The following is a 23,675-nucleotide window of genomic DNA, read 5'->3' on the forward strand; positions in this document are numbered from 1 at the left end:
TAGAATATTTCTAGAATCCAACCCATTCCAAAAAGCCACAGATGAAGCCAAGGCCCTGGCAGAGTGAGCCTTGACCCTGCCTGGAATAGATTTGTCATGGTGAGCATAACAAAAGGTAATAACCTCAGAGAAACATTTAGAAATAGTCCCTTTTGAGGTGGGTTGTCCCTTCTTTGTACCATCACAAGAAATGAACAATTGATCAGAAAATCTGAAAGATTCATCTCCGTCAATATAGTATATGAATTGTCTGTGGACAGCCAAGGTATGGAGTACAGGATAGACATACATCTATCTATCTATCTATCTATCTATCTATCTATCTATCTATCTACCTATTTATTATTTTATTTTAAATTTGTTTACCGGGAATGTCTGACTGGGCATGGATCTCATTTTCAGCAGAGGCCCGGGAAGAAAAGCTCCACAAAACTTAGTACAGCAAATACAGTAAATACAATACACATGTTAATAAAGTACAGTACATTGCCAAAAAGTTAATAAAGTATAGTTACAAGAAAGGAGGAAAACAATAAATATACTATAAGGAGCACAGTGTGTTACAATAAACAATACAGTAGAAAAGACATTGGGCAGGATTCACGAAGCCTCCGTGTAAGAGTTATAACTCTTACACGGAGGCTGCAGTTAAACGGAGTGATGTCAGCATGCTCTGCATATTCATGAGAGCATGCTGAATCACACCTAAGGCTAACACGGTCCGTGGAAGACAGTAGGGGGCGTGTCCATAGGCCGAGCCCTGCAAGCGGACACGCCCCCAGAAGAGTAAAATTGCCCAAAGTAAACACCCACAACAGAGGCCATGGAAATGTGAATAAACACAACATAACACATGCCCCCACAGACTATGAACATAAAATATATAAATGAACATGTTATATATTTTTTTTTAATCGTAAAGATGTTTGCCCGTGAGTGCGCTCGTTTGCGCGCGCGTGCCCGTAGCTTAGCTACAGTTAGCAGTCAGTGGAAAAGGATATAAGAACTAAATAAGCAAAGTAAGCCAAGAAGCAATAGCGTAGCGGTAGAGACATCAGCTGAAGAGCAGGCATTCATGGTTCGAGCCCCCACAACACCAATTTTTATTTCTAGTAAAATAAGCACGAAACAATTCCCTGACAAACATGTACACATATAAAATCATAGTTCATGTATAATGTAATGAAATAGTCCATTTATTTTGAAGAAATGTGAGATAACAAAATAATAAAAGATGCCAGATGTGCCTATAGCTGAGCTACAGTTTAACAAGGTGAGTGCATCTGCCCGTAGGTGAGCAGTGGTTTAACAGGTGCAAAATGAGTGCCCATAGGTGAGCAGTGGTTTAACACGCTGAAACTGTGGGCCCCTAGCTGAGCTGAGCGTAATATGCGTGCTGATAGCCAAAGGAGGCGTAAACCAGCGTACCCCATTTGCGCGGAGCTGCGCACCGCGCCAACAAGCTAACCGACGGGCAACGTTGAGCAAGCCATATCAAAACTACCTTTACACAGACACACCCCTCGTCCTGTCTAGACAGTCATAAAAAATAAAAAGCAGTGGCTAGGTTCAAACCCAGGATACTATACACCATAGTCAAGGTAGTGAACCACTAAGCCATGACAACAGTACCTATAAATGCAGTAATAGCAAATATATAGGAATGAATACAAAGTGGAGCATGACAAAGCAGGTTTTGTGAAGTTGATACAATTCCAAAATGGCCAATCACAAATATGTGCGGGAAAAATGGCCTATATAAGCCCCATAGGTGGGAATACACAGCATAAACAATTGTAGAACTGACTTGCAGCCAGAATGACAGGAGTAGGTGAGGGTAGTTGCTTTCGAGCACAGAAGTGGGGCGTTGAGGAGTCCAGATACATGGTCTGGCTCCTAGTCCACAATCATGTGGCCCAACTCATGCAGGGCCAGGTCCTGTGGGGAGCATATAGGGCTGAGGCGTGGGACCAGTTGGCTCATGATCTCACCAGTGCCACAGGGATTCCAAGGACTGGTGAGCAGGTTCGTCACCACCATGTGGACCTGAAGAGACGCAAGCAGGACCAATTGAACCTTTGGATCCAGGGGGCCCGGCAAATGCCCAACGTCCCACTACTGAGTAAGTTACATGTAATTATGTATGTAAAAATTAAACTAGCTGATATTATGGAGATGTGTATTCCAATATTACTTCATTTATATTACAGTTGCAGGTGTCCGTTCTGTGAACCTCAGAGCCTACGGCGATAGGCTGGTGCGATTGCGCCACCAGGCAAGTCAGTAATCCTCTCCCAGTAACTGTAAAGAAATATAAAAGTATGACAGTTAGCAAAGGAGTGCAGTGTAGTCACTAAGTAATAGAATGTGCAAGTAACAAGTGTAAGAGTGTTTGCAAGTATTGCTTGATTACAAAAGTGTGTTGCAGTCTGTAATCCAAACAGAAAAATGAAAATGTCTGAAATAAAGTCTGAAATAAAGATGCCCCACCTGTAATATAATAGTACACAACCTGCAGCAGGCTGAAAAGTACAGCTGCAGAAGATGAGCAAATCACATGTGTGAAATATACCCCTGTTGAAATACTGAAACATGACATAAGTGAGACTGCTGGAAAGGATTGTAATAACTACAGGTAAAACATGTCAATAAAGCCTAGAAGTAATTACCATCCTGAATAGTAAAATGAAAACAAGTGAGAGAGTGTGAGAAAGTGTCATGAATCCACCAATAAAGTAGTAATAACCCCTGAATAAAGTATACTGCAGTCAGTACAGAATGAAATGCATGTGAGAAGCAAAAACAAACAGCGAAATCTGTTCAAAGTGTTGCTGCAGCTGGAATGTGTATCCCAAAATCTGGATATGTTGCTCTCAGTCTGCAATATGCAGATAGTATGATTGTCTGACATACCAAACATCCGCAGTTGTCTATAGCTATATAAAGCAAATGTAGCAGGATGATGTTGCTGAACAAAGCTAGATATGAATGTGTATGAAGAACAATAAAATGTATATTGATGTAGCAGTAACAGTCCTATCACCAAGATGAAGTAGTTATCATATAGGAAACTGTAGTTAGAACAGTAGTGTGTATATATATGCAGCTATTAGAAATGTACAGCATATGTATTGGTATTCGAAGGTGTTAATATTATTTTCTTCACCCCACCCTATAACCACATATAACCCATTCCACGTGAAAATGGTATGTGCAATCACAATTAACACCCCTGGACATTTGTCCTGTTGGGTCATAAATATTTGCATGTCCGTTGATGCATCTGCCCTGTTCATACATCCAAACCTTATGGCCTGTTGCCATCAATCAACCCTGCATGTTGTTGGACTGTGTATTGCTGTTCAAATTATGCATGTGTTATGCTCGCTGTTCAATGGTGTGAATATCTGGGTGTTTGGTTAATGGGAATACTAATGCATGCTGTTACAACTAATTGTGAATGGTATTATATGTCACTAACCCAAACTGTCATGACATAATGCAAAACAGGGGACGACAGGGAAGGCGGGTTCCAGCGGACCCACCTCTCCCACCTCAGCTGGCGAGTGCACCTGGAACTAGTGCCCAGTCTGGACCCTCCTCCGGTGGCCCTGTGCCACCTGCGGGTGGAAGCGCTGCAGGGGATGGGGCTCATCCCCCCTCTGCAAGTGTGGCCGTAGGAGAACCACCACTCACCTTCCGTAGCATCCGGACTGTGGTGCGTAGGGAGATCCGGGACTCTGTTCTTGAGCCCCTACGCCAGCTTGAGGCGCAGGTGGCACAACTTACGGGCATGCCTGTTGCCCAGCCTACACAGCTCCCAGCACAGCCCCATCCTGGGCAGTGAAGGAACAGTGGCAACTGCCCATGGGTGGGGATATCAGTTCCACTGTTGCCATCTGTGGGATCATGGTCTCTGGATATCCAAACCTCCGTCCCCGTCAATTGTGTAACCCCCCCCACACATGTCATACACTGCCCCTGTATGCGTCTTGTTTGTCTTGTCTGTTGACCAACCCAACCTACCTCCCCAGCTATACCGACTTCATTCACCTGACATACCACTCTCACCTGAAAAAAAATAAATAAATAAATAAAGGGCACTCTGTACCCACAAAAAAATTACGCCCCATACATAGCTGCATACCGCACACATGTCTGCTGGACATGGAAACTATCAATTACAATTGGCTGTACAACAAGTATTATTGTTGTCCTGACACCTCTCTCAGGGGTGGAAGGTTTCAAATGTCACATCAAATTAGATACATATGCACAGCTGTTGCTGATGAAGAAATGGGCAGCTATGGGCCTTACCTACATCCCTCCTGCAAATCCCAAGCTTGTTTCCCTACTGTCCTACCCTCTTTGTGACCCCTTTTTCACCACTTTCTTGTCTCCCCATTTTCATTTCCTTCAAAGAAAATAGCGCGGGTGTGCGCCAGAGTAAGCACTTTAAGCGGTTGTAAGCGGGTGTGCGTGGAGCTAAACGCCAGTGCGCATGTGTGAGCTCCGCGCAAACCAGCACTAACCTGGTTACAACTGCTTAAAAGTGCCTTAGTCACTCTGATTGACAGGTCCTGTAGTCAGTTCAAAAGCAAAATAAAATCCCACTTTCAGTCCCGAACCCAGGACCTTGGAAACAGTAGTTTGCATAACCTACCACTAAGCCATGACTCTTATACAAGAACATTGTGCTAAAATAAATATATCATGTAATAGTAAGAATGAATGTAAAGGGAATATAGGATGTGTAGTACACAAAGCATGTCATTTAGAAGTACTGTCAAAACTAGTGGATTTCCATAATAGTAGTGTGTGAACAGAAACACCCATGCTATTTGGTAGCTAGTAGGTAATAATGTCAGTTAATGTACATATATAAATGTATGTATATTTACATATATATATATATATATATATATATATATATATATATATATATATATATATATATAGTTGTAGGTGTCATTGTGTATACACACTTACTACAGGGAACAGGAGAGAGGAATGGAGAAATGTGAATCTACAACACAGCCTGAATCATGAGAGAGATACTAACCTTTACACTCACAGAACAGTGTCCACAGCATACCAGAATGGTCCCCGCCCTTACAATCTGAAAGGGCAACACCTATCTCACATACCCTTTTATAGCAATGTCCTGAAATCACAGTGAGAACTGCAATCAGTACACAACTGGCTGCATGCAATTAGCAAATGCTGGCTTACAATTGGTGCAGAGGCCATCACATGGACCTTTGCAGATACCTACAAAAGCATCCTGTACCAACACTCCACGCATGCAATACGTTCACTGCACTGTCTGGAAGCAGACAGAGGGAGAGAGACAGACAGAGACAAAGATAGAGAGTGAGAGAAAAAAAAATACACACGCTACACACTGAGTCTAAGCTGTCAGCAGTGACAGTAGCAAGCCGTGCCAGCAGCAGCAGGAAGCAGAAGTAGTGGTAACGCAACCAGCTGTGACAAACACAGGTAATGTAAAGTAGCAGGTTAATAGTCTGCATACTGTGAACCCTCCAAATGTGTCATAGGTCTGTATCTATAGGTATGTCCATGTGATATGTTGTGTGTACGTAGTTCCACCAAAAGGGGATGACTATACATTACATGTCAGTCAGTGTTAGGCCATCATCCTGGCAGCAGTTGTCTGTGCGTTGCCCTCATCAATGGCTGTAGTGACTGTTTTGAAAGGTCAGCCAGGTTCAAAAGGCAGGATCAGCCCATCACAAAGGCAAACTGGCAGGGAACAAGTGTCTGCAGGTACCCAATATTGCTGTATATGCGTCCCATACTGAATAATTCCATAGCTTAGCAGACCAGGCTGGTTATGCTTATGATGTGGTAGTTCCCAGGGTCAATAGAGGTGCCTCCTTAGTGGTGTGGGACCACTGTTGCTGTATGCCAGTGTCCAGGTACATATCCTGTAGTACGGCCAAGGTTAAATATCAGTCTTATATGCGGTTGTATGTCCTCTTGGAGTGCATGTAGCACACATCCAGGGATACCATCAGGTCACAGTGATGCTGTGTGTTCTGCTTTGCTGAGGCGGCCCTCACCTGGACATGTGAGATGATAGGGAGTTTACATTCAGCTGTGATAAGTATTTCAACTTGTGGGGAAGAAGGAGGGGGGTACGTGCACCGAACCTGTCTGCAAGAATGTTGCCAATATCTGTGTGTTCAGTGAATGTTAAGTAGGTGTGTATTAACTCAGAGCATATCCATATGTGTAACATAACTGAAGAAGGCCTTGTGGTTATCTATAGTGTTTGTGGCCATTTCCCTCCCAGAGTAGGCCGTGGCTGTTGTTATGAGAGACCATAGCGTATTACCAGTGCTGACCACAGATGCCTTCCCTTAATGTGAATCTGCTCTGTCCTGCAGTAGCCTCCTGCTATTGTTATACAATCTGCCTCTGGCTGGGGTCCACCGGACAGGATGCCTAACCTTTGTGCATAGGGTCTGGGTTAGAAATGTGTGTGCAAGTTCCATGCAATCTGTGGGATGTCCATGGTAAGCATTCGCAAAGGGGTCAGCAGTGTGGGTTGTGGCTTCCACTGGCCCAGTGGGCTGCATGGATACCATCTCAGTCCTAACAAGTGAATAACTGTCTAATCACATACATATCAAAGTAGTCTACTGTGCCGGTGGTGGTGGTGGGATATGTATATCCAGGCCGAGTAACTTGTGTCCACATCACACTAGTGGATGGCGTCCAACATGCAGTACCTTGGTATGAACCCCCAGAGTGAGGTTGTGCATTGGACCTGTCGCAGTGTGCTGACCGATGGGGCATGCCACTATGTTGTATGGAATGTGGCAGATATTGTTGCACAGGTGTTGGCTGAGCACTGATATCTGGCCATGTACTTGTGTATCCACCATGAGACACACACACACATGCAACATATGGGAGTAGTAGTATATCACTACACTTGAGTATCATGTATAGTATGTGTGCCATATATTGCTGACATAGTCTGCTGATATCCTGTTTGTGTTCTCTTCCAGGGAGATGGCACATCAGCGTAATCCCGCATACTCTGCAGAGGAAGATGAGGAGATACACCAGAGCCTGGTGCGGGAGTATGACATACTGTTTTCCCGCACCAGCCAGAATCAGCAGGAGAGGGCTGCACTGTGGCAAGACCTTGTCCATAGGGTAAATGACATTGGCATGCATAATAGGACATATGAGCAGGTACGACATCACTGCAGTGATTTAATCAGAAATGTCCGTCAGCGTGCGTCAGATATCCACAGGCAACAGGTTGCCACAGGAGGTGGGGTGGCCACACATCCCCCCCTCACCAGACTGGAGGGGCTACTCCTAAGTGTTGTGGCACCAGCCCCGGAACAGCAACAGCAATACACCTGCATCATGATGGAGGCTGGATCCACACAGCAACACGACATGGAGAGTGCAGGTAATATGCCACATGTACACTTGACTGGTCTGTAAACTGTTTATGCATGTGTAAGGTGTGTCCGTGGTATGTAGCTGTCAACATAGTATGTAACTGTGCATGTGTGATACTGGCAATATCAGCAGCTGACGTGTGAAAGGCAACTGGTGTACTACTGCACTGTATCATATGCAGTATCAATGGCACAGTTGTGCCCACTGACATTAATTTCCTCATTTCTGCAGGTCCCTCCGGGGTTACAGCAAGGCAGGCCATCCATGCTGGTGAGTGTGTTTAACAATACCTATAATAGTCCTGATAGTGCTAGAAATACTAGTGTAACTCAGTAGTGCTCTATGTGTATAATGCGGGGTGTGCCTGTATCCACGTGTGCATGTGTGCCTGTGTCCACGTGTGCATGTGTGCCTGTGTCCACATGTGCATGTGTCCACGTGTGCATGTGTGCATGTGTACACGTGTCCACGTGTGCATGTGTCCACGTGTGCATGTGTGCCTGTGTCCATGTGTGCATGTGTACATGTGTGCATAAGTGCATCACTGGTAACATTGTGTGGACACTGTAAACTGTGTTTCCTGTCTTCCTCCCACAGGTTCTGGTGCTGCTCTGGTGTCCTGCAGCAGGGAACCTGAATCTGGTGCCACAGGTACTGGTAATGATGATATCTGTGTAATGGTACAGGAAGGTGTGTCAGGGTCCGCCATTGGTCAGCCAATTGACAGTACACAGCTGTCAACCCCATCATTGCGCACAGTCATCCTGCCAGTACATCCTTTGTCACCATTGTCCCTAGGTGATGGACAGGATACAGTGGGCATTGACCAGGGTAATGTGGTATCTGTGGCACATGCTTCCCCACACAGCAGCCATGGGCAGGGTCCTGCGATGGTACCACACAGACAGTTGCCCATGGGTTCTCGTGGGAGCATCCGTGGGCGTACTGCCTCTGGCAGACGTGCCCAAAGAGGTCTGTCAACCTCAGCTATGTTTCGGGCTGTCATGCAGGCACAGTCACGTATGGAAAGGTACACCAGACAGGGTCTGAGGGAGCTGAGAGCATGTAGCACAGCCATGACTGACAGTATGCGTGACATCGCGGATGCTATCCGTAATTTCACCGATGTCATAGACAGACGTTGTGGGGACATATTACAGCAGTTCCACAACCAAATGTCCATGAGCCAGGGCAATGGTAGGCGGTTGAGGTGTCGACGTGGCCGTATGCCAGCAACAGCAGCAGCTGGCAGTCGGCGCAGATGACAACAGGCCCGTGCACGCCCCCATAGTGCCAGCAGCAGCCCCAGCAATGCTGGGTCTGTGCTGTCATCGGAACGCCCCAGGAGACCACGTGCACGTGGCTCTGGATAGTCCCAACAGGGACCTCTGTCCAGTCAACACACTCCCGCTTCTGATGAAAGTACCCAGTCTGGCTTAGTACTGGATACGGTCGGTAGCACACCTGCCAGGCACAGGTACCATGTCCGTGCCCACAGACACTGATCTGTATGAACTGCCAGGTGCAGTGTGTGGCTGTCCACAAACCCCTGTATATGGCAGCCATGAGGTGGAACTGTGTGCGTGCATACACACATGTGAAATGTTAACACCTAGGGCTACCACATACATGCACACACTGCACCAACAGTGCCCCACCCTGTACTGCTGTCCCTCACCAACACACATACACACACGTCAATTGGTGGTATCAGTGGCAGACTCAGGCATACCTAATTCACACCCTGTGCATATGATGACACTGTGCCACCTCCTGCAATCTCCAACATCATTGCGGGAACAGGTAAACACGTTGCTGATGCACAGGGTGACTACATAGAAGTGCATTAGTAGTATCATGTTGGTAACAGTACAGTGTGCTGATATGACTGTGTGTATATCCCAGCATGCCTGATGCAGTAACCGTATGACTGTCCTGAATTGTTATCTGCACCCATATTACGTACCAAAGTGTAACAGCTGCACATTATTGCATGCCGGTGGTAAGGATGTCAACAGATAGCCACATACATGGGTAGCACAGGGGGAAGCTAATGCAAGTAGTGATATGCAATGATGGACATGTACAGTAATGGTGTCAAGTTGCCCACAACGACTATGCAATTTGGATGTTTGCGCATGTTGATATGTGTGCAGTACTAATGTAATCCAAATCACAATTAACTATCACATAATATCAGTTCTACCATGGGCATCTGCGCTGTGCATTCCTGGGTACATGTTGATAGTGCCTACAAATTTGCACAGTTACCTACTGTTAGTGTTACCCCTTCTTTGTTGTACAATGGACTACTTCCAGCCCTGCTTACTGTAGCTTTGTTTGCATGCATGTTCGCTTGGGGTTCCCTGGAACACTGCTTCCACCTGCAATGCAGAGTTACAGTGCTTATGTGGACTCCTAGTGACATCTGCATAGCGTACGATACGTATGTCAAGTTTACACATGACAGAATGTCACTGTCTGTCCTGTTCGCATGTACGTTGCCTATGACACATTGCACATGTCTTACCTGGCATTTACCCATGTGTGCAGTCATATATGCCAGTGCTATGAAACAGTAGCAGTACACCCACACATACACACCTTCAGTATGTTGTTCCCCATTGGCCCTATGTGTTGGTACTCACCATGGCAATCACACTACTAGGGTAGCATTTGCAAAGGTAACCTGTAAATCACCTCTATGGTCCAGTTGTGGTTTATGTGAGTCATGTGGCAATGTCACAGCTGTCACATGTATGCAGTCAACCATCACCCTTGGCCAGGAACGTACAACACATGTGTGGGATGCCACCACATAGCCAATCTGGGGACTGAGCACTCTGAACCCAGTAATGCCATACCCTGTCAGGTGGCATGTCATACTACAGTGACTACAATACCAGTCAGACATAGACACACACTGACAGCAAGCTGAACACACTGGGGCATACGTGGGGACTTGGAATAGCATCCTGCCTGAGCATCACACACCTCCGCAGCTGGCACACAGGCATATGTTACGTCGGAACAGAGCACATGCCACACATGGCACACACATCCCGTGTGCCACACACTCACAGCCTGTAGGGCTACACAACACACCTGCTACAGATGTGTCAGGTACCTGTCTTGGCCGCTGCAGTGGGGTCTCGCTCAACAGGCTGTACATGGTGAAGGTCACAGTGATATGCCTCAGGGGCACTATGGTCCACCACAAAACACATGCATACAGGTCAGTCAGAGGCATGGACACATATGACTCAGTCATTGACCATGCCACTATGGATGACCTGAGAGATGCCTCCCTGGACTACATGATAGGGAACATAGAAGGGATCTCTCAGCATGTGGCACGGGCCAGTATGAGCCTGATCTTGGCTGCCATCATACCCTCACCAGGTATGCTACCACCATATGTAGGAAGGGTGTTGTATGTCTACATTCTGCTCAGTCTCCAATGTCATTCATAGGGTATCCGCTGGCTGTCAACGTGTGCTTACATGCTAGGGAAGCCACAATGATGTGCAAGGGGCAGCTTGCACGTGACACCCATGGCCCAATGTATATTGGCGAAGCTCCTTGATACTCACATACTGCCTTATGCTGCAGGACACAGATTACATAGCCACCTCCGCGGGTATCACACAGGTTAGGACACTAACAGTGCTGCTACACAACGCCAGCAGTGTACACTGCAAGATGCATGCACTGGACACTGTCCCCAGCACGGTGAACTGCAATGTCTGTGCAGTATCAGAGTCCTGATTCATGGCTCACAGGTGCAATCCATCACTGCCAGGTTATGCCTCATACCATGCCTGTCGTCCCCTACACATGTAACACACATGGACAGGGGGGTGGTATCCCAAGGCACCACAGATACACACTCCTCCAGGTTGTTGGCACAGCATAAAGCATCAAGGCCTATTAATGTGCAGCTAACAGTGTGTCGGACTGCCGTCTGGTTCATAGCCTGGCACACACAACCCTCCCATACACAGGAAAACCACATATCTTCCATAACAACACTGGCAATATGACAGTCTCAAGAACTGTCTTTATATGGCTGGACTGCATCCAGCCAAACATTGTGCATGAGCATTACTGTAGATACAACACACTAGTTGAAGGGTTCCCAGCATGTGGTCACTGAATTGCAGTGGAATGACATGTTACCACTCCCACAACAGGTTAATCCAAGCATTAAAAGTACACCATAAAACAAGCAAAAAGGCGAACGCTGACACCACACTATGTAGCTTGAGAAACTGAAAACACTGAAGCAAACTCGTGCAAACCAGCAGGACTAGATAAAAAACACTTTTAATAACAGTTGAGCGCTTTCACCTGTTACAATACAGGCTTTCTCAGAACAAAAAAACATTCTGAATTACAGCCCTTAAATAGATGTTTTGGCTCCAAACATTTTAAAGCAACATACTCCACTAAAACTTTCTGCATAAACAATAAACAAAAACATTCCAAAATGAATAGATAACAGGAATAAACAATTATATTATAAATACATATGTTATCCTATAAAATGTAATGCACAAATTCCTCTGAAATTTATGTTTGTTGAAAACATATCTTTCTATAAAAACACTGACTCAACTTGTTTATAAACAGTTTGACACTAACGTATTTTGTATAGCAAAGGTTTAATAGACAGTGATTCATTCAAACCTGGGGGTGAGGCAGCATCAGTAAAAATTTGCCACCACATTTCTCTATAAGACAACCAACTCTTATAGTCTCCCCGCCTAGGGTCTATTTGAATAAGGTCAATAATACTAAAAGTGAATTTGTGTTCAGAACCCTCTTGTTTTATGTTCTTATATAGGGCATTCTTCTCATCTCTCTTTCTAATGGAGTAAAAATGACCGCATATTCTTTTGTTCAGCTGTCTCTCGGTCTTCCCAATGTAGAAAGCAGGACAAGCTGAACATAATGCGATATATATGACAAGTTTAGTAGTACAATAACCTGCCTTGAATCTAATAGAGTTGTTGGTAGTGTTGCTTAACCTAGTGCCTTGACTGTTGTTAATAGCAAAGCACCAGTTGCATCTACCACACTTCTGTGTAGGTTTAGAGGTGTTAGTAGTCAGAAACATCGTATTTTCTAACAACCTTTTCAAGTTCATACCCATTTTATTTACAAAGTGAGGCTTATCACCTAAAATGTTGAATATAGAAGCATCCGCCATAATAATAAACCAACATTTATTAACCAATTGCCTCATCTTATAACTACAAGGACCATATTCGATTACACAAGCTTTGTTTAAATCACTACGACTAACTCTAGCAAGGGAAACAACATTATTACCTTGAGAATTCATTCCTAACAAAGGTGTGTACCTAGAACCCCAGCCTTGAATAACCTGCTTACTTACATTTTGCATCATACCAAGGTCATAACCTCTATCACTGTACATAGCCGTAATATACTCAACTTCAGCTATCATATCTATGTAGTCTGAAGTCATTCTAACTGCTCTAATCAACTGTCCCTTATAGATGTTCCTTAAAAGACTTTTTGGGTGATTACTGGAATATTCAAGATAGTTGTTAGAAAAAGTGGGTTTCCTGTATATTCTAGATTTAAACCCAAAATTAGCCGGAGAGAAGAGGGTGTCAAGGTAAGCCAGACCATCATGACTGAATGTGTGTGTAAATTTCAAATAAGAACTACTGGTGTTAATAAATTCTATAAATTTAGTCAATGTCTCAGTGTCACCATCCCATAATATATATATATCGTCAAGGTAACGATTATAATATTTAATGTGAAGATAGAAGTCACTGGTGAAAACTACAGACTCCTCCCAGTCAAGCATGACCATATTTGCAAAAATGGGAGCACACGCAGCACCCATAGCTACACCCTTGGTTTGTTTAAAAATATCTCCTTCAAAAAAGATGAAATTGTTGTCCAATACCATACTCTTCATATCTGTGATCAACCATATCTTATCCCAATCCAACCATGCATGTTTAGTAATACTACGATTAAATGCTTCTAACCCCTCACTTTTGGGGATGCAGGAGAAAAGGTCTATGACATCAATAGTTACGTATAACAAATCTTTTTTATATAAATGTGTAGGAAAATAAGCTAAAAAATATCAAGAATCCTTGGCAAGATGAAATACCTTTTCGTACACGTGTTTCAAAGTATGGTCAATGACCACACCCAAAGGGAATGTTTTAGATCTGCTGCCAGAAACAATTGGTCTAAAAGGCGGGTCAGACACATTCTTATGAACTCTGGGGATGCCAACTAGCTTGACTAACACAGGAAATTCCACTTTGACAAAGTTGTAAGTATCCAAACTAATTTGCCTGTCTATATGAAAGTCCTCGAGGTGACAATCAATTTTTCTATAGGCTATATTAGGTTCATTAACAGATATGATCTCATAACTACCAGCAGAATGTAAAATATCATGGAGTTTAGAGGTATATGTAAGTTGATCAAAAAGAACTAAACCCCCACCCTTGTCAGGTTTCATCACCCTTATTGATCTATTCTTCCTCAACATTTGTAGGGTGTCCTGCTCTTCTCTAGATAAATTATGTTCCATTCTCCTAAACTTATTTTTGTTGTTAAGCTCATAAATCTGCTTAACAATACATTTTTCAAATAAACCAATCGTTGGATGGCATGGGGATATAAAGGTACTTTTCTTTTTCAGGATTTTACAGTCATTATTAGAGCCAATAATATTGTTAATGAGATTATTAAACATTACTGCCAAGTTTAGTTTCCTAGTATACAGTTTAACTTGACAAATATTATCAACCACATCAAATTTTGTAGTTGGTACGTATTTCAAGCCCTTAGAAAGTAAATTAAAATAAGACATATCTAGCTCAACATCTGTATAGTTAAAAATGTTAAAGCTCTTGTACCTGTAAATCACACCATCTGTGGAAGAAATCTCACAGTACTTTGTGGTGTTTTGTACGTCATGTTTAGTAGCAGTTTGCTGTGTAGTCTGCAAATCTACATTAGTAACTACCTCTAGATTCATATTATTTATATTGGCTATTGTTGATGATGGGGTTCCTTGAGGCAATTGGTTAATAAAAGTTGGCTTATTATTATGGCGGATGCTTCTATATCCAACATTTTAGGTGATAAACCTCACTTTGTAAATAAAATGGGTATGAACTTGAAAAGGTTGTTAGAAAATACGATGTTTCTGACTACTAACACCTCTAAACCTACACAGAAGTGTGGTAGATGCAACTGGTGCTTTGCTATTAACAACAGTCAAGGCACTAGGTTAAGCAACACTACCAACACCTCTATTAGATTCAAGGCAGGTTATTGTACTACTAAACTTGTCATATATATCGCATTATGTTCAGCTTGTCCCGCTTTCTACATTGGGAAGACCGAGAGACAGCTGAACAAAAGTATATGTGGTCATTTTTACTCCATTAGAAAGAGAGATGAGAAGAATGCCCTATATAAGCACATAAAACAAGAGGGTTCTGAACACAAATTCACTTTTAGTATTATTGACCTTATTCAAATAGACCCCAGGGGGGGAGACTATAAGAGTTGGCTGTCTTATAGAGAAATGTGGTGGCAAATTTTTACAGATGCTGCCTCACCCCCAGGTATGAATGAATCACTGTCTATTAAACCTTTGCTATACAAAATACGTTAGTGTCAAACTGTTTATAAACAAGTTGAGTCAGTGTTTTTATAGAAAGATATGTTTTTAACAAACATGAATTTCAGAGGAATTTGTGCATTACATTTTATAGGATAACATATGTATTTATAATATAATTGTTTATTCCTGGTATCTATTCATTTTGGAATGTTTTTGTTTATTGTTTATGCAGAAAGTTTTAGTGGAGTATGTTGCTTTAACATTTTTGGAGCCAAAACATCTATTTAAGGGCTGTAATTCAGAATGTTTTTTTGTTCTGAGGAAGCCTGTATTGTAACAGGTGAAAGCGCTCAACTGTTATTAAAAGTGTTTTTTATCTAGTCCTGCTGGTTTGCACGAGTTTGCTTCAGTGTTTTCGGTTTCTCAAGCTACATAGTGTGGTGTCAGCGTTCGCCTTTTTGCTTGTTTTATGGTGTACTCCCACAACAGGTGGGAACATGCAGCACCTGTACATCGACTACATGTAGACTATATGGCCCACACCAGATGTGTATCCCCTGCTGTAGGTATTTTACCATATACACCCACACTGTATAGACACATACCGCATGCGGCCCCTGCACAGTAAGACACAGTCATATTGTTATGCATTGCAAATATCATTTATCCACTCGAGGCATGTGTCAGACATGGTAACTACTGCAGGTCACAGGTATTTATGTGTATGTGTCACATACATACATCATGTGTGCAATGCCATTGCTGGTTTAGGCAATGGCATGCATTGTTATGCACAAAGATCCACACAAGGTCATAATGTGTGACACAACCACACATGGCAGTTGTGGGTTACCAAAACATACCTATCTGTACTCTGACAATGGTAATAGACCCAGCAGCAGAGCGCACTATTGGCATTACTGGCCAACTAGCCCTGTTTGGCTGTGCTGATAGTGTGGTGACATCCCCTGTGTTTACTGGGGGAATATGCAGCATCTGGTGTATTGTAGTATTTGCCAAAAGAATCTGTTCTCTCACACTTGCATTTACACACACCCTACTACCCCCCCACACACACACGCACACTTGCCATTTGCAGGATTCATACCCCTACCTAACTAAGTCATGACACGTGAGAGAGACGCATTAGCGAAGCGCACTATTCGGATTACTACATGGTCCCTCTTCTCTGGCTGTACTTATAGGGTGCTGACATCATCAGTGTTTTGAAAGGGTAATGTGCATCAGGTAGTGTGATCTCCTGATTGCCAAAACTAACATGTTTTTCATACAGAATTGCACACACACAAAGTCCCCACATCCAAACACACACACATGCTATTTGCAGGTTTCAAACTCCTACCTAACTATATTATGACACTCGAGAGAGACGCATTAGCAAAGTGCACTATTTGAATTACTGGGAGGTTTCCCTTCTCCTGCTGTACTTATAGGGTGCTGACATCATCCGTGCTGAGATAGGGGAATGTGCATCCTGTAGAGTGCTTTCACAGTTGCCAAAAGGGACATCTCCCTCCCACAGACTTGCACACACACTAACCCCCCTCCACACACACTGAGCAGTTGCAGGATTCAACCCCCTACCTAACTATGTTATGACACTCGTGACAGACACATTAGCAGAACGCGCTATTCAAATTACTGGGAGGTTTCCCTTCTCCTGCTGTACTTATAGAGTACTGATATCATCCGTGCTGAGATAGGGGAATGTGCATCCTGTAGAGTGCTTTCACAGTTGTCAAAAGGGACATCTCCCTCACACAGACTTGCACACACACTAACCCCCCCTCCACACACACTGGGCAGTTGCAGGATTCAAACCCCTACCTACCTATATTATGACACTTGAGGGAGGCGCATTAGCAGAGCGCGCTAACCGAATTACTGAGCATCTGGTCTGCACCTGCAGTATTTATAGGGTGCTGACATCTTTATTTCTACAGAGGTATGTACATCTAGTACTACCTGTCAGGTGGGGGATAGCATATATATGCATTTGCAGCCCCCTACGTCAGGGTCAGATATGCACATCGCACTGGCAGGTTATGTTCTATACCATGCTTCTTGACCACAGGACCTGTAACACACAACACAACCAGTCCAGAACACCACACCCACATCCAGGACACACACACTTAGCTTCCCTGGGAACAGTGCCGGGATATGCATGTGTTCACATACACCATTCCAGTTGTTAACATCAGGTACAGGCATATTGTGTGTGAGAACTACTCAGGCCTCTACCACTTTACCCTACAGCCACTACAATTTGTGGGTCCATGTGCTATGGCAGAACCACACACCACAGCCACATGGGGGAATACATATTGCACCTGTCCATCTGCAACATGGGTACTCACTGTTCCACACCAGAGGTAGACCACCATTGTTGATATCTGACCATACTCACCTTTCCCTGGACATCCATATCCCATCTCCACCCCCAGGCAAGGTTGTCACTGCACACAAACTGTATTTAGCACAAGCAGACTCTACACTTGTGAAGACTGGGGTGGACGACTTCAAAGGACCCATGCTGGGGGACTATACTGGACATTCAGCATAATCCTTGACAATTGCATTCTATGAGCATGTGTATGGTTTGCATTGATCATGCTATCCCACATATACCCATGACTGCTCCACAACAAGACACCTGTCAGGTGTACACCAGCCATATATGGGCCGTACAACAGACAGAGTTAGCTAATACATTGCAGAGCTGTAGCCCACAGAGGGAGGACATCTGTGAACAGTTCCGGCATGGCACTTCATTCACACATAATCATCACAACACAGTGTTGACAGTGGAAATGTCCAGAGAATGCAGACAGGGCTCCCCTCAATCTGTTATTGACGGCCACTTACTGTTAGAGATCCTCAGCAACCCTCTTCCAGCACACACCGACAACATGGCTGTGGCTTAGCACATTCAAACCCTGGGATCTCCACTGTGCCCCTGCTTGACAGGGGCACAGCTCACTAGCCTCACACGTTGCCTTATGTGACCTACTTTACAGTGGCACAGTAGCCTACTGTACTGGGGATGCAGATGCCAAGCACACTCTGGCTGAGCTGTCATTCCCTAGGGCAAAAAGCCTAGTATTGACCTCTATACCCATATGTTCAAATGTCAGATGCACAATGTTTGTTGTGCTGTTCTACTGTTTGCAGGTCTTTATTGCCATAGCATTCCCTGTTCCTATCACCAACTTGTGTATCTGTGGAAGATGTCTGCATATGATGGCGATCCACTATATCACTTATGTCTCTGTAGTCATTTACTGTGTGCACTAGGCAGATTGCTGTGTTGTGGTTGGTTCCTGGAATGACACGTACAAATACCAGATATGTGTGGCCAACTGCTAAACGGAGATATGGCCTAAGTGTGTGAGCATGTCCAGTTCAGCCTTTCCATGGCATGTTGTCTGACGTATGCCTCATTTATCAAAGTGTGCGAGCATGCCCAGTGTGAGCTTTCCATATGTTGCACTCTGAAGTCCACCACATATTTGGGTGTGTGTGAACTTCAAAAATATCTCAATGTTTATGGTTGTGTGTTGGGTGTCATGTTGTGTACTAACTGGCCAACTGCTTCGTGTCTGCCACAATAGGGATTATACTGTGCCTGCAGGGATTGCATGGGATACTTTGCAGACAATTGTCAACATCCTTTCATAATGACCTAACATTGTAGTACCGTATAGTGTACTGGTTCAGTACTTCCACTGTGGTGGACAGTATCCTGGGCTTTAGTCCTATCAATGCTTGACATCTTCATAGTGAGCACAACAGACTGTGTAGGGGCCAGTTGTGCACATATGACCATGTTGCATTATGTTCAGATATGGACTACCTACACCAGGCTCGTCTAACATTGGTAGTGTATTCCACAACATGGGTGGACATTGGCAAACACTAGCGATGTTCCCTAGGCCATTTCTGATGCTAGTCACAGGGTGTGTTTGTCCTTCGACATACATTGTAACTGGAGTTTGCCATGACATATGTCATGGTTAGTATACTGTGCCTCCGTCTACCTCTGACATAACAGTGATACCCAGGGTTAGCCTACCATCTCCCATCTACTCATCAGGATTCCTCTTGAGGGGTGTCGATAGGTGACTGTCTGGCTGACCTGTACCGGGAGTTTACTGAAGAGTGGGAGTGCCTTCTGTGTTATGGATCATTCTGTACAGCTTGTCCTATGTATGTCAGTGCTGGGATTCAGGTCTCTCATGCGCATAGCTCACTGCCATTCAGATTGTACAAGGTGCAGCATGTTCATTGATTCCAGGTTGGACATGGCTTCATACATCAGGCACAGCTTGCCTGTAGCTGGGCAGTATGGCAGTGTGTGGGGCTGCAGTTTGTTTACTCAGGCAACACATGGCATCTGTTCATGCTCTTTGCTACTCCTGGTGGGGCACTGTTGTGGACTTTACAGTTGATGGAGGTGTCTGCTGAGGTATATCCCACAGGGGCTATTGTAGTCAATTGTGCCACTGATGAAGGATGACTGCAGAGCCACAGTGACCTCCCCTTATCTATATCTGCCAACCTTCATGATTGGGTGGGTATACAGCATGTTTCTGCGAACACTACAGCCACATGTTTGTCCAGTGCAGGATATCTATCACCTTTTGTCCCCAGGTCTATCATTACATGTTAGGTACGTAATGGGTTAACACCTGTGTGGTAATTTGTGAGCACTTACTGTATATCCACGGTGGTTGTCTATACACAGTTCTGCAATTAGCTTGCTGACATGGCTATGGCTCCAGTTGTCTGTTTGTAGGTGGCCCTTTTGTGGGTTGCTTGTGTCAGCTGGGGGTCAGATATGGTGGGCTGTTTGTACTTCTCTGCATACATGTTCAGTCACAGTCCTTCCATGTTGGCCTATACCTATGGGCCATATATACAGAATGGGGGGGCCCAGGACCAGGCCTTGTGGGATGCCACTCATATCTGCTTTGTAGTCTGACATGGATGCAGCATGTCTGACCATGTCAGTTCTGTCCTTGGTCTGGTTTGCAACCCCTCTGACATAGGGGTATATATTTAAGCTGGTGAACATATCCATACTGAACTCGTAGGGTATTGTCTAGAAGCATATGCACGGTCCAGCTACGCTGTGTGGACCACATTGCCCTCATCAATGACCTTAATGACTGCTTCAAATGGGTCAAACATGTTTAGGGGCAGGATCTGCAGTTACGACAGCCACACTGTGTAGGGTTCAGTATCAGTAGGTCCACAATAGCTTTCTGTCTGCGGTACATACTGATCTTTTCCATAGCTGTGCAGACCAAGCTTGTCAGGATCCTGGGGTGGTAGTTTGCAGTATCCATTCAGGCAACACCTTTGTTGTGAAGGACCACTGTTGTTGTACACTGCTCTTTGGGTACATATCCTGTGGTAAGGCTGACATTGGGCAGTAGTGTGATTTGGCATTCCATTATTCTTGGAGTCCATGTTGGCCTCAGCCCAGGACACCATCAAATACCTTTGCTGCTGTGTGTTTTGCTTTGCAGATGATGGCTGTTACCTCAGCATCTGCAATGTCAGGGGACCAGCAGTCTGCTGGGATAGATATTTTGCATTCTGGGGGGGGGGGGGGTTGCACTGTACCTGTCAGGTTTTATGTTAGCAATATATGTGTGTGTTTGGTATGTTGTTTGTAATATCTGTGTGATTCAGAGCATATCTGTGGATGCCCAACATGGTTCCTACCATCAGTTAAGTAAGCTTTGTGATTATCCTTAGTGTCCTGTACAATTTGTATCTTCATAGGTTCATGGGTTCATACTAGGCTATCCACCCTAGGGCATTAGTAAGCCTAGCCAGTGTGTGTGTGTCTTTCACCGCCCCTTGCTATGTGACTATTATGACCATTTATGAATTTCTTTACTGTGCCTCTGTCTGGTCGTGACACAGTGAAGACCCCCAGTATACATGTACGATCATCCATCCACTTGGCAATATTCCTGTTGAGGGGTGTCAGTGAGGGGCTCTGCCTAACATGGATTGGGATCCTGTTTCTGGGTGTGGGGAGCCTCTAGGTTATGTATCTATCCCTCCAGCACATCCTATTTCATTATGTGTTGAGGCTGACATCTGTCACTCTCACAGCTCCAATGGCTTTGATTTCCTGTGGTGGAGCATGTCCATTACTCCTGTGTTGGACATGGCCTTGTACAACAGACATACAATGCCTCTGTGTAGGCGGTCTGTGACTGCATTCAGCTGGGGTGTCTACAGCCAGGCAGCATATGACATATATTTCACACCCTTTATCCTCTTGGTGGGGTAACTATAAGGTCTTCCGAACCACTGCAGGTGTCACGTACAGTACATCCCATATGAGTCATTGTACTAGATTATGGGTCTGATAAGGGAACAGTACAGCAGCACAGTGACCTCTGTTGATGTAGATGTGAATCCTTTCATGATACGGTGTCCAATATCGACAATCTTCCTAGCCACATTGGCATTGTGAGTGTCACATGACAGATTACTGTCGACTTGTGTCCCTAGGTCCCTGATTACTCCTTGCATACATAATGGTTTGCCACCTATGTGGTAATTTGTGTGTACCTTGTCTGGTATTTGGTGGGACATTCATACTGTCCAGTGTCTTCAGGATGTCTGGGTGGAGTTCTTGTGTGTGAGAGTGTGGTCCGCATGCTACAGACTGTACAGCAGTTTTGACTACACTTAGGTGCACATGGGTGGTCTCCGCTGCTTTGTGCATTGTCAGTTACCTGGCCGTATGGGTGTCTGTGCTGGATATGGATACTCCCCCTCCTTTGATGTTTTGGTCCAGGTGTTGGGGCCATAACGCATGATATGTGGTATAACCTGGTAGTGCTGGTGTGCTATCACTAGGCTTGCAGCAGGCTTCTGTCACTGCACAGACATTGATGTTCTCCATAATGGGAAGTGCCTCAGGGGCATGCATATTGCAGTTTACACATCTGGCATTGGTCAGCATTAGCCTTATGTTTCTTACCACTTATGTTTTCTAGGGTGGTGGGTAGTCTTTTTGGCCTTGCCTACATACGGCTCTATGGAGGTGGCAAAGGCCTTATCCAGTATCCAGACGCACAGGGGTAACAGGTGCAAGCCATCCCTGGAACAGCAGCATGGCTTGTCATGCTTGACATCTCAAGCAGACAGACATTAGACCCTCTTGGACTGACAGCTGTAACTGTGCCACCTGTTAAACATGATCATTCTGTGTTTGTACTGTGGCATCATTCTTGGTGAGGGTTGGATGCTGCACACGGCAAGTGTCATACCGGCCTGGGGTACATACTCAGAGAGCTCATCCATGTCTCTTTTCATGTAGACCAGGGAGGTACATCTCAGGTCATTCACACCAGCATGGACATTGAGTGCATCATATTTCTGCTTGCTTTGGGGTGACCTGCGTACTTGTGTTATGTGGTATATTGTGGCAGCCTACAGGCAGCTTACTCTACCCTTTCCCTTGTTCAGTCTGGTGAGTGGGACAGCAGTGTGTCTGCCTATACAGACACCTATTACAACTGTATCAGGCATGTTGTTTCTCCTTCTGGCCTGTGACCGTTTGGCACACCAGCTTTGTGTACTATGTGTTGCATGTGCTATGTTTGGAGGTTGTGGTTGCTTGTGATCTGCTTTGGAGGCTTCTGTTGGTGTGGTGTGTTTGTAATTAGGGCCTCCGGGAATGTTTTCTGTGTTTATGTGTTTGGTTTACAGTTGTGGTAGGTCTATGTGGGACTGGGTTTGTGGTGTATGTGGTTACCTTCTCCTCCTGACTAGTTTTGACAGTACTGAGTTGGGGGAGCTCAACCTCCGGTTTGGATACATGGTTGCATCTATCACATATATTTGTATTTATTGGGGGGAGTTGTGGTTGTCTGTGTACTTGGGACAGGTGTCACATTGCCTCTGGATTCACAGATTCTACTTGTTGTGGCTGGCCTTAGTGGATTGTATGTGTGGACATATGTTATTGCCATACTACTGATCAGTGATTACTTCCCTTTTTATGTTTGCTCTATCATGTGGTAGCTTCCTCATTCTCTTGCATGGTTTGGTAATGGCTAGAGTCAAGCATGCCAGATGCCTGCGTGTATGGCATTGTGTCTTGTTGTTATTTGTGAGTGCATACTCCAAGCATTCCTGGCTGTGTTCATGGAATGCCTGTATAACATGTTCTGCGGTGTGTCCCATATTCTGCACTTGCACAGGGCCTTTCGTGGATTCCACATCGGTTTGGAGGGGTGCAACCTATGCTTTACACATGTTTTTCACTGTGGTATTCTGGCCAGGGACTGTGGTCGGGATGTGTATACCCAGTGTGATTTCTCTATGGTCTGGTCTTACCAGTGAAGGATACACTTCTCATCTTGCCATCCAGTACACATGTTGCTGATTATCACATCCAGTATGCTTACCCCTCTTGTGGGAGTGGTACGTTGTTCCTGGGCATTTTGGTTTATGGATTCTGGGAACTTTTCTCCGACTGTGTTGGTGCTAGTATAATGCTCCCGGTGTATGTCTGGGTATTTTCAGTCAAGCAATA

This window comes from Protopterus annectens, chromosome 5.part0 (genome assembly GCF_019279795.1).
Source record: "Protopterus annectens isolate FY-2018-M chromosome 5.part0, PAN1.0, whole genome shotgun sequence".
Taxonomy (NCBI): Eukaryota; Metazoa; Chordata; order Ceratodontiformes; family Protopteridae; genus Protopterus; species Protopterus annectens.